Raw genomic sequence first — 13,107 nt, forward strand, 5'->3', positions numbered from 1 at the left:
AAATTGAAACATTTTTCTTCATTTTTTACATTGCCTTCTCGTGCGTTGGGACGAACAAAACTAGCCTGGGCCAACCTGGACGACTCATAGATTCATCAAAATAAGCAAACAACACATAGAAAACAGAATATGTCAAAAACAGAACAGTCTATAGTAATCTGTATCAAACGTATAGTTCTGGAACTACAAAAATCCTGCCAAATTAGGAAGTCCTAAGCAATTAGTGTACCAATCCAGAGCAAAAAGAATCAGATCAAGAGCATGTTTCTGTGAATTAACAAAACTAATTTACTGGGTGCAAAAGTTTCTGATTTTCAGCAGGATCAACACAACTATCACCGTAAGCTATCCTAAAGGTCTTACTTGGCACTTTATTGAAACAAAAGCTATAAAACATGATTACTACAGTAGCATAATCATGTGGACACACAAAAACAGTAAGGATAAATATTAGGTTGTCTCCCAACAAGCGCTTTTCTTTAACGCCTTTCTAGCTAGGCATGATGATGACAATGATGCTCACATAAAAGATAATAATTGAAACATAACGGGAGCATCATGAAGCATATGACTAACACATTTAAGCCTAACACACTTCCTATACATGGGGATTTTGTGAGCAAACAACTTATGGGAACAATAATCAACTAGCACAGGAAGGTAAAACAAGCATAACTTCAAGACTTTCAACACATAGAGAGGAAACTTGACATTATTGCAATTCCTACAAGCATAAATTCCCCCTCATAATAATTTTCAGTAGCATCATGTATTAATTCAACAATATAACCAGCACCTAAAGCATTCTTTTCATGATCTATAAGCATAGAAAATTTACTACTCTCCACAGAAGCAAAATTCTTCTCATGAATAGTAGTGGGAGCAAACTCAACAAAATAATTATCATGTGAGGCATAATACAATTGAAAACTAAAATCATGATGACAAGTTTCATGGTTATCATTATTCTTAATAGCATACAAGTCATCACAATAATCATCATAGATAGCAACTTTGTTCTCATAATCAATTGGAACCTCTTCCGAAATAGTGGAATCATCACTAAATAAAGTTGACACTCTTCCAAATCCACTTTCATGTTCATCACAATAAGATTCAACATCCTCCAAAATAGTGGGACTACTTCCTAAAGTTGACACTCTTCCAAACCCACTTTCATCAATATAATCATCATAAATAGGAGGCATGCTTTCATCATAATAAATATTCTCATCAAAACATGGGGGACTAAACATATCATCTTCATCAAACATAGCATTCCCAAGCTTGTGGCTTTGCATATCATTAGCATCATGGATATTCAAGGAATTCATACTAACAACATTGCAATCATGCTCATCATTCAAAGATTTAGCATAAAACATTCTATAGATTTCTTCTTCTAGCACTTGAGCACAATTTTCCTTTTCATCATACTCATGAAAGATATTAAAAAGACGAAGCGTATGAGACAAACTTAACTCCATTTTTTTAGTTTTATTTTATAAACTAAACTAGTGATAAAACAAGAAACAAGAAGATTCGATTGCAAGATCTAAAGATATACCTTCAAGCACTCACCTCCCCGGCAACGGGGCCAGAAAAGAGCTTGATGTCTACTACACAACCTTCTTCTTGTAGACGTTGTTGGGCCTGCAAGTGCACAGGTTTGTAGGACAGTAGCAAATTTCCCTCAAGTGGATGGCCTAATGTTTATCAATCTATGGGAGGCGTAGGATGAAGATGGTCTCTCTCAAGCAACCCTGCAACCAAATAACAAAGAGTCTCTTATGTCCCCAACACACCCAATACAATGGTAAATTGTATAGGTGCACTAGTTTGGCGAAGAGATGGTGATACAAGTGCAATATGGATAGTAGATATAGGTTTTTGTAATCTGAAAATATAAAAACAGCAAAGTAACTAATGATAAAAGTGAGCGTAAACGGTATTGCAATGATAGGAAACAAGGCATAGGGTTCATACTTTCACTAGTGCAAGTTCTCTCAACAATAATAACATAGATAGATCATATAACAATCCCTCAAGCAACCCTGCAACCAAATAACAAAGAGTCACTAATAGCAAAGAACAAATGAAGAGATTATGGTAGGGTACGAAACCACCTCAAAGTTATTCTTTCAGATCAATCTATTCAAGAGTTCATACTAGAATAACACCTTAAGACACAAATCAACCAAAACCCTAATGTCACCTAGATACTCCATTGTCACCTCAAGTATCCGTGGGCATGATTATACGATATGCATCACACAATCTCAGATTCATCTATTCAACCAACACAAAGTACTTCAAAGAGTGCCCCAAAGTCTCTACCGGAGAGTCAAGACGAAAACGTGTGCCAAGCCCTATGCATAGGTTCATCGGCGGAACTCGCAAGTTGATCACCAAAACATACATCAAGTGGATCACGTGAATATCCCATTGTCACCACAGATAAACACGGCAAGACATACATCAAGTGTTCTCAAATCCTTAAAGACTCAATCCAACAAGACAACTTCAAAGGGAAAACTCAATTCATCACAAGAGAGTAGAGGGGGAGAAACATCATAAGATCCAACTATAATAGCAAAGCTCGCGATACATCAAGATCGTGCCATAGAGAGAACACGAGAGAGAGAGAGATCAAACACATAGCTACTAGTACATACTTGCACCCTACCGGAGGGGGAACCCATCACCGGTGGCCATCTTCATCATCCCGGCGCTCTCCATGACGAGGAGGGAATAGTTCAATATCGTTACCGACAAGTCTATTTACTCGTTCCGTAATACATCATCCTGCAACTAACTCATTAGTGACTTTGCTTGCAAGGTTTCTTATGATGTGTATTACCGAGAGGGCCCAGAGATACCTCTTCGATACTTGGAGTGAAAAATCCTAATATCGATCTATGCCAACTCAACAAGCAACTTCGGAGATACCTGTAGACCATCTTTATAATCACCAAGTTATGTTGTGATGTTTGATAGCACATAAGGCATTTCTCCGGTATCCGGGAGTTGCATAATCTCATAGTCGAAGGAATATGTATTTGACATGAAGAAAGCAATAGCAATAAAACTGAACGATCATAATGCTAAGCTAACGAATGGGTCTTGTCCATCACATCATTCTCCTAATGATGTGATCCTGTTTATCAAATGACAACACATGTCGGTTAGGAAACTTAACCATCTTTGATCAACGAGCTACTCTAGTAGAGGCTTACTAGGGACATGGTATTTTGTCTATGTATCCACACATGTATCAAGTTTTCGGTTAATACAATTCTAGCATGAAGAATAAACATTTATCATGAAATAAGGAAATATAAAATAACAACTTTATTATTTCCTCTAGGGCATATTTCCTTCAAATCCATCACCGGTGGCCATCTTCATCATCCCGGCGATCTCCATGACGAGGAAGGAGTAGTTCACCCTCGGGGCTGAGGGTATGTACCAGTAGCTATGTGTTTGATCTCTCTCTCTCTCTCTCTCTCTCTCTCTCTCTCTCTCGTGTTCTTGATTTGGCATGATCTTGATGTACCGCGAGCTTTGTTACTATAGTCAGATCATACGGTGTTTCTCCCCCTCTATCTCCTTGTGATGAATTGAGTCTTTTCCTTTGAGGTTTTGTTATGTCGGATTGAATCTTTGGATGTGAGAGCACTTGATGTATGTCTTGCGATGGGATATCCGTGGTGACAATGGGATGTTCTATTGATCCACTTGATGTATGTTTTGGTTATCAACTTGCGGATTCCCATGGTGACATTGGGGTAATCTATGCATAGGGGTTGGTACGCATTTTCATATTCCTTTCTCCGGTAGAAATCTCGGGATGCTCTCAAAGTTCTTTGTGTTGGATTGAATATTATGAATCTGAAGTTGTTTGATGCATATCGTATAATTGACCCACGGATACTTGTGGTGACATTGGAGTATCTAGGTGACATTAGGGTTGATTGATGTGTGTCATATGGTGTTATTTTAGTACGAACTCTAGGGATGTTTGTGACACTTATAGGAATAGCCCAATAGATTAATCAGAAATAATAACTTTGAGGTGGTTTCATACCCTACAATAATCTCTTCGTTTGTTCTCCGCTATTAGTGACTTTGGAGTGACTCTTTGTTGCACGTTGAGGTATTGTTATATGATCTAATTATGTTATCATTGTTGGGAGAACTTGCACTACTGAAAGTATGAATCCTAGGCCTTGTTTCCAAGCATTGCAATATCGCTTTCGCTCACTTTTGTTATTTGTTACCTTGCTTTTTTTATATATTTTCATATTACAAAAACCTATATCTACCATCTACATTATGCTTGTATCGTCATCTCTTCGCCGAACTAGTGCACCTATACAATTTACCATTGTATTGGGTGTGTTGGGGACACAAGAGACTCTTTGTTATTTGGTTGCAGGGTTGTTTGAGAGAGACCATCTTCATCCTATGCCTCCCATGGATTGATAAACCTTAGGTCATCCACTTGAGGGAAATTTGCTACTGTCCTACAAAACTCTGCGCTTGGAGGCCCAACATGAGTTTACAAGAAGAAGGTTGTGTAGTAGACATCATGGATTTATGATCAGCTTATCTATGAATATTATTTGAATCTTCTCTGAATTCTTATATGCATGATTTGATATCTTTGTAATTCTCTTCAAATTATTGGTTTAGTTTGGCCAACTAGGTTAGTTTTTCTTGCAATGGGAGAAGTGCTTAGCTTTGGGTTCAATTTTGTGGTGTCCTTTCCCAGTGACAGTAGGGGCAACAAGGCACGGATTGTATTGTTGCCGTCGAGGATAAAAATATGGGGTTTACATCATATTGCTTGAGTTTATTCCTCTACATCATGTCATTTGACTTAATGTGTTACTATGTTCTTCATGAACTTAGTACTCTAGATGCAGGCAGGAGTCGGTCAATGTGTGGAGTAATAGTAGTAGATGCAGGCAGGAGTCGGTCTACTTGACACAGACATGATGCCTATAGTTCATAATCATTGCCCTAGATATCATCATAACTTTGCACTTTTCTATCAATTGCTCGTCAGTAATTTGTTCACCCACCATATTATTTGCTATCTCGAGAGAAGCCACTAGTGAACCCTATGGTCCCCGGGTCTATTTTCCATCATATAAGTTTCCGATCTACTATTTTGCAATCTTTTACTTTTCGATCTATAAACCAAAAAACACAAAAATATTTTACTTTTTGTTTATCTGTCTCTATCTATGACGCCCGGATAATTAAGCTACAGTGATCCCACGCTAATGGTGCCACGTCACCACGGTTACTGCTGCTAATCTATCGTTAGATCAAAATCGGTCCTAAATTCAAATTCAAAGTTTAGTAAATAATAAAAGTTTTCAAACATTAAAATAAAAATGTTCGGTCTGTATTAAATATTACATAGATAAATATGGTGTAGTAAACACATTTTTATAAAATGCCTAAATGATTCAAAATGATTTAGAACAGGAAAGTAAATAAATAAAAGAAAATACAAAAGAGAAAAACTAAACTAACAAAAAAAAGAGGAAAAGAACCTCCCCGGGCCAGCCGACCCAACTGGCCGGTCCATTCGGCCACCGGCCCAACTGGGCAAAGGCCCAGCCGGCCACTCCCTCTCCTTATCCCCTCACCCCGCAAACCCTAACCCACTCCCCGCACCCACACCCCACTCTCCCCACGACGCCCCCTCCTCTCTCCCGATCTGGATCGGGATCCAGAGGAGGCCGACGCCGCCCGACGCCGCCCCGTCCACCCCTCCTCCCCGGCCGGCCTCTGCTTCCTCCCGGCGCTGCCCCGCCATCGCCGCCTCGACCCCGACAACGTCGCCCGAAGCGTCCCGGACGCTGCCGGACTTCCCATTCTACGCACGACGTCCCCGTCACCCCCCTCGACCCTGTCGCCCTCGACGGCCATCACCACCATCCCGACGCCGTCGCCGGAGCCACCGCGCCGTCCCCATCGCCGGAGCATGCCGTCGTCGAGCCCTCCCCGAGCTCACTCTCGCACACCTGCAGGGCCCAGTGAGCCACCACCCCTCCCTTCCTCCTCTCCCCTCGATCTCTGTCGCCGGCTCCGTCCACCCGCGTGCTCATGGCCGCGGCCTCGTCTAGCGCACGCGCGCGCCGGCTCGCCATGCCTCCCCTCATCCCGCAGCTGCGTGCTGCAGGAGGCGCCGCTCCGCCCCGCCCCTGGCCACCGGCCCCTCGCGCCCTTAGCCTCCTCCCCTGCTGCTGCAGCCTCGAACCACCGGGCCGCGCCTGCTTCCGCGCACCCGTGCCGGCCCCATCCGCCTCTGCTCCACAGCTCACCGGAGCCCGCCTCCCCTGGTGGCCTCGGGCACGCGCCCGCGCGCAGCCGTCCCTTGCGCTCGCCACCGCCGCGAACTGCGGCCCCCGTCAGTCGGCACCCGGGTCCGGCGCCCCTAGGCTCCGTCCGCCGCACCCAGGTCAACCTCGACGGGTGCCCACGCCCGTGCCCGTTTCCCGTTACCCGCGCGCCCGTTTGGCCCCTAGGGCCAATGACATGGGGGCCCAGCCCCAGAACATTTTTATAAAAAAATGAATTAAAAATAAATAAATCATTAACTAATTAATTAGTTAATTAATTAAGTTAATTAATTCTGTTAACTAAACTAATTAAACCTAATTAATCTACTAACTAATCTACTTAACCTGTTAGTTAATTAGACAGCCTATGACATGTGGGACCTAGTGGTCTGTTGACTAGTCAAAGTCCATAGTTGACTGCTGACGTCATGATGACGTCATAAAAGCAATTTCGATTTGAAATAATCTATTAATTCTAGAAAATGATTTAAAACTTTAGAAAATAATATAAAATAAACCGTAGCTCGGATGGAAAAACTTTGTACATGAAAGTTGCTCAGAACGACCAGACGAATCCGGACACGCAACCCGTTCGTCCGCCACACATCCCTAGCATAGCAAACATGGAACTTTCCCCCTTCAGTTCGTCTGTCCGAAAACGCGAAACAACAGGGATACTTTCCCGGATGTTTTCCCACTTCGCGGGTATCACCTACCACTACGTTAGGTCACCCCTAGCACCGCATATTGCCGCGTCTTGCTTTGTGTTACATTTTGATTGCTATGTTATTTATTGTGTTCCCCCTCCGTTACTTCTTTCCGGTAGACTCTGAGACCGGTGCCGATGTCCGTGTGTTCGACTACACCGAAGACGACCCCTCTCTCTTGCTAGAGCAACCAGGCAAGCCCCCCCCCCCTTGATCACCAGATATCGCCTATTCTTCTCTATACTGCTTGCATTAGAGTAGTGTAGCATGTTACTGTTCAGTTACTCCTATTCTGTTGCATAGCCTGTCATTGTTGCTACAGTCATTGATACCTTACCCGCAATCCTAAATGCTTAGTATAGGATGCTAGTTTATCACCATTGGCCCTACATTCTTGTCAGTCTGCCTTGCTATACTATCGGGCCGTGATCACTTGGGAGGTGATCACGGGTATATACTATACATACATACATACTGTACAGATGGTGACTAAAGTCGGGTCAGCTCGATGAGTACCCGCAAGTGATTCTGATGAGGGGGCTGAAAGGACAGGTGGCTCCATCCCGGTAGAGGTGGGCCTGGGTTCCCGACGGCCCCCGACTGTTACTTTGTGGCGGAGCAATAGGGAAGGTTGAGACCACCTAGGAGACAAGTGGGCCTGGCCCTGTTCGGCGTTCGCGGATACTTAACACGCTTAACGAGATCTGGGTATTTGATCTAAGTCTGGCCATTTGGTCTATACGCACTAACCATCTACGCGGGAGTAGTTATGGGTATCCCGGCGTCGTGGTATCAGCCGAAGCCTTCTTGACGTCAGCGACGGAGCGGCGCGCGCCGGGTTGGACTGCGTTAACGCAACTTCCTTTGTAATGGAGGTTGCTAGGTCTGCTCACCGGCCGCGTACGCAACGTGCAGGTGTGCAATGGGCGATGGGCCCAGACCCCTGCGTGCATAGGATTTAGACCGACGTGTTGACCTCTTTGTTGTGCCTAGGTGGGGCTGCGACGTGTTGATCTTCCGAGGCCGGGCATGACCCAGGAAAGTGTGTCCGGCCAAATGGGATCGAGCGTGTTGGGTTATGTGGTGCACCCCTGCAGGGAAGTTAATCTATTCGAATAGCCGTGATCTTCGGTAACAGGACGACTTGGAGTTGTACCTTGACCTTATGACAACTAGAACCGGATACTTAATAAAACACACCCTTCCAAGTTCCACAGACAACCCGGTGATCGCTTTTCCACAGGGAGACGAGGGGAGGATCGCCGGGTAGGATTATGCAATGCGATGCTACTGGAGATGCTACTTGGAGATGCTACTTGGAGCTACTCTCTTCTACATGCTGCAAGACGGAGGCTGCCAGAAGCGTAGTCTTCGATAGGACTAGCTATCCCCCTCTTATTCTGGCATTCTGCAGTTCAGTCCACTGATATGGCCTCCTTACACATATACCCATGCATATGTAGTGTAGTTCCTTGCTTGCGAGTACTTTGGATGAGTACTCACGGTTGCTTTCTCCCCCCCTTTTTTCCCCTTTCCTTTCTTTCTGGTTGTCGCAACCAGATGCTGGAGTCCAGGAGCCAGATGCCACCGTCGACGACGACTACTACACTGGAGGTGCCTACTACTACGTGCAGGCCGCTGACGGCGACCAGGAGTAGTTTAGGAGGATCCCAGGCAGGAGGCCTGCGCCTCTTTCGATCTGTATCCCAGTTTGTGCTAGCCTTCTTAAGGCAAACTTGTTTAACTTATGTCTGTACTCAGATATTGTTGCTTCCGCTGACTCGTCTATGATAGAGCACTTGTATTCGAGCCCTCGAGGCCCCTGGCTTGTATTATGATGCTTGTATGACTTATTTATGTTTTTAGAGTTGTGTTGTGATATCTTCCCGTGAGTCCCTGATCTTGATCGTACACGTTTGCGTGCATGATTAGTGTACGATTGAATCGGGGGCGTCACAAGTTGGTATCAGAGCCGACTGCCTGTAGGAATCCCCCTTCCACACTCTTTGGCTGAAGTCGAGTCTAGATATTGCAAAACTTTTACTAACATGGCTGTGCGGCCCATGGGCCCACATCGCCATTTGGGTGGTATTAGGATCTTTTACTCCTCGATCTTTACTCCGGGATTCTAAACTCTCTTCTATTCGGGTTAAACAATTTTTACTAAAATCTAACTTTAGGTTCTTGAAAATATTTTTCTCCGGAGAGCCCCTTCAGTCCAGATGATCGCCGGCTGCACCAGAAGATTTCGGAGATACTCTCTGATTTTCTCTCGAGACCTTGTGCTCGTTGCTTTTGCAATTCCCTACCACCGAAATATCCCTATGGATAAATACTTACACCTGTCGTGCTTACTTTTATTCCCAGTCGATCTTGTTATTACAAGATACCCCGAGAATATTTTGTGCCTACTGCCTTGCAGTTCTTTGCCACCTGAATACCCCTAAGAATAATTTCTCGCACCTTCCGAGTATCCGCTCATCCCAGTTGTTCAGGTGTTTCACAAAAGCCTTTGAAATACTATTCAATCTTCAAAAAAATCCTTAGCAGCTTTATTGCTCTGCAAATACTTGTCTACTAGCATTATGGATGCTTCCCATATATCTGGCAATATTCACTAGTATCTTTTGACACCGTCATTTTGATCCTATTGATTCAACATGTGTGCGAGTGCACACAATCATCTATCAACCCTTCTAAATTATCTTTCCGGCTCAGACATCATTTTTGAACATGAGCTGGTTCTCGACCAAACTATTTGACGCCAATTGTGCCTCTGGTCTATCCAAATTATCCATCCTTGATCAGAGCGACTGCCTTTGATCCTTTGTTTTGGAAATCGTAAGTCCTTTGTTATCTAAGCATCGAATTATTCAGATGTTCTATAATATGATGCACGTGCCTTCTTCTTCCTTTGGTTGAGTACTGATGCTCACATCAGATCCCTTGTGGACCATCGGTTCCTTTGTTGGAATTTATCCGACAGTGTCCTTCATATTGAATAACCTTGAGAGCCTTTCCATGGGTATATAATGCTTTTGGTAAATTGTATCATCTGCTTTTGAACAATGCTCTACTTTTGAGCTCGTATTATTTACCCCGAAGTTTGTGGTATATGTTCCTAAGATGCCCTGCTATGCCTTCCTTAATATGTGTGAACTCGGAAGTTTTCACGGGTCATACTCATCTGGTATTTCACCAAGTAAAACTTTCAACACTAATGCCATTATCGAAACGAGAAGTGACTGTAAGGTTATGCTTTGGAGAAGTGGGAGTCAACCTTGAACCTTTGTGTTCATGCCCATGGACACGAAGTAGATCCTATCATGGAATCTTCTTGTAATAATAACTATTTCCTTGATATAATATCCTTGGTATCGGTGAATTGATCCTTTGCAATCGTGGTTCCGACCATATGTTCTTCTTTGATCCCATTTCTCGGGCAAGTTTAAGCACTTGTCTTCTGTGGATCAATACACCGTCCAACCTTTACTTTGATCTTTCGTCGAGTATTACACCCTGGTATCTCGAGATCATCACGGGACTGCATAACTTCTTATGAGTTCTCCATCAAGTACTACATCCTCACTGATTCCAATTTTTCACGGGCTTTGAGTTATTAAACACTCAAAGACACCGATAACTGAAGCGAGTCCACACTACGGTTCAACAACTTTTAGTAATCTTCTTTACTTACGATTTTGTACCCGATCACGCCATTCCTAGCCTGATTGGCTATATCATTGTGCTAATTTTTAACTGTGCTACCGGGTCCTTCTCGGAGCACAAATTTCGACGGTGAGCTAATCTTACAATCGATCTTCCTCGTCATATCGTTTGTCCTTGAGCAGCAAGCTTGATTTCGAGTTTGTGTCGTACCCATGGTCCCAATGACTTTTGGCTTCATCATTTCCGTTGACTTGATGTCATCACCGATCAGTTACATCTTCTCGAAACCTCTTGACAAATGTGTCGTGATCATCATCAACATTCTGAGGTCTTCCAAGATATCTATCGAATTCTTGATGAGAAATAGCATCCTTTGCCCTTGATGGTTTGGGTTATCATCCACAACATTATTGCATTCCCTCCAACACAAAAATTGTTCCTGTTTTGTGTTGTACCTTGAGTTCCTTGTTATCCAACTTATGTTATGATTCTACCGCGGAGTATTACCATCTTTGATGTCAAGAATGTTGTGAGGATTGCTCCACCTCTTAAGAATTCTTGCTATAGTGATACTCCTCATAATCACCATTCTTTCTTGGTCCTCGCGTTGATCCCATACGGGGTACCAACAAGTGAACGGTGCTGTTTGGATTCTGCCTATCTAGCAACCCTATTGCTTTGAAGTTAATGGTCGGTCGTTCATTCTTAGACTATTGATTATTGAATCACCATTCCAGGTTAGCCGTGCAACCCAACCCATATTTCGGGCGCACCTTTCAACCATTGTTAAATTGTGTATGTTTTCCTCAAGCATACATCAATATATCATTTTGATCTGACAAATGTTATCTCCTTGTTCACGTAATGGTGGAAATCCATCCTTTGGAAATTTTGGTGAATTGTCGCTGAGTTCATCAGCCACCTCCTTGTCCTCTCCTTGGGTTAATGATGAACTCTTGTTAACGGAAATCACTTCATAGTTCATTTCCCGAGAATCTTACAGTGTCATCCCGTCAATTTGTGTTGCACCTTTCTTCTCAGGCATCCTGAGTCTGAGGTATCCTGACACCAATCAGATCTGAATCTCGGTCAGATATGATGGTTGAAATATATTTTCAAGAATTATAACATTGGTCCCTATATGCCCCGGTAAGGTGATGTCATGCCTAGCACACCTGACCAGAGGACCTAGTGTTATAGTTTCCTTTTTAACCTTGTTTAATAAGTTTATCCTGATGGATCCTTTGTGTATCCAAAGTCTGTCCTTTGCTTAAAGGCCATGTCAATGCTATCTCGAAGCATGTCTGTGGTGCTCTGATTTTCAACAAGAACATTTGAAGCCCAATGCTAAATGTTACTTGCTCACTTATCCAAACACCGTTGTATGGGTAATGTCATGAAATTTCTCTCCCCTTACCTAAAGAGATTTCTACTTTAAATCCTGTCATGGATATCATGCCCTGCTTGTCTGTGGGAAAGATATACCCCGGGAATATGTGTGTATACACATTTTCCCTTCCATTGTTCTGTTTAAACCTGATAACCACTTTTCCTTTCCATTGATTTGTTTAAACCTTCTTGTGGTCTATATGATCTAAGCAGTAATATTCTCCTGCTTATGTAAACACCTCAGTGTACAATTCTGACAACAAGACCCTGTTACTATTGTTGATGACATTCCGGTAGCCACCGATGGGTGATAACTTTGCCAATTGGTTCGCCCCATTCAACAAGCAGGAAAATTGCTCTTCGTTCCCCATCCTTGGTACCAACATTTTTGCCGGCATACCTAACAAGCTATTCACTGACATGCCTCCCTGTCGCGGCTGTGCAAGATGTCACCACCCTTCCTACTTTCAACCCACATGGTGGGCCCATAACCCACAGATCCACTGGATCGAAACCTGACTCTCCTGTACACCCCCTATTCCCAAGGTTGTTCCTCGCGCGTGGCCTCATATGTAATTCATGAGCCACCTTCAGGTCTGATATCGGACACAATACTTATTCCCGTTGTTTTGACCCTTTCACGCCCTATAACAGGCATCAAACGATTGCCTGCCCGCTCGAAACTTCCCAGGATACCTCCTTACTTTGCTCTTGATATTTTCTTAAGTTTCGATTCGAGAGTTACTTTCCGCCACCTTCCTTGATGTTGTCGACCCGATAGTCAACCTTGCCGAGGTCCGTTCTCCCAGAATGCCCACCCTTTATTCTTTCATAAGTACGATGGAGTTCCTGAAGAAAGGACGCTGACTTCATCATGATGACCTGAAGCAGAGAACTGAAGACATCAATGTAATGGGTCGACCTCTTCGAGAAGAGCAACCAAAGATGAGAAGATTCGTTAGGATTTTGTAACCAGACCTTTC

Source organism: Triticum aestivum, chromosome 2B, assembly GCF_018294505.1.
Source record: "Triticum aestivum cultivar Chinese Spring chromosome 2B, IWGSC CS RefSeq v2.1, whole genome shotgun sequence".
NCBI lineage: Eukaryota > Viridiplantae > Streptophyta > Magnoliopsida > Poales > Poaceae > Triticum > Triticum aestivum.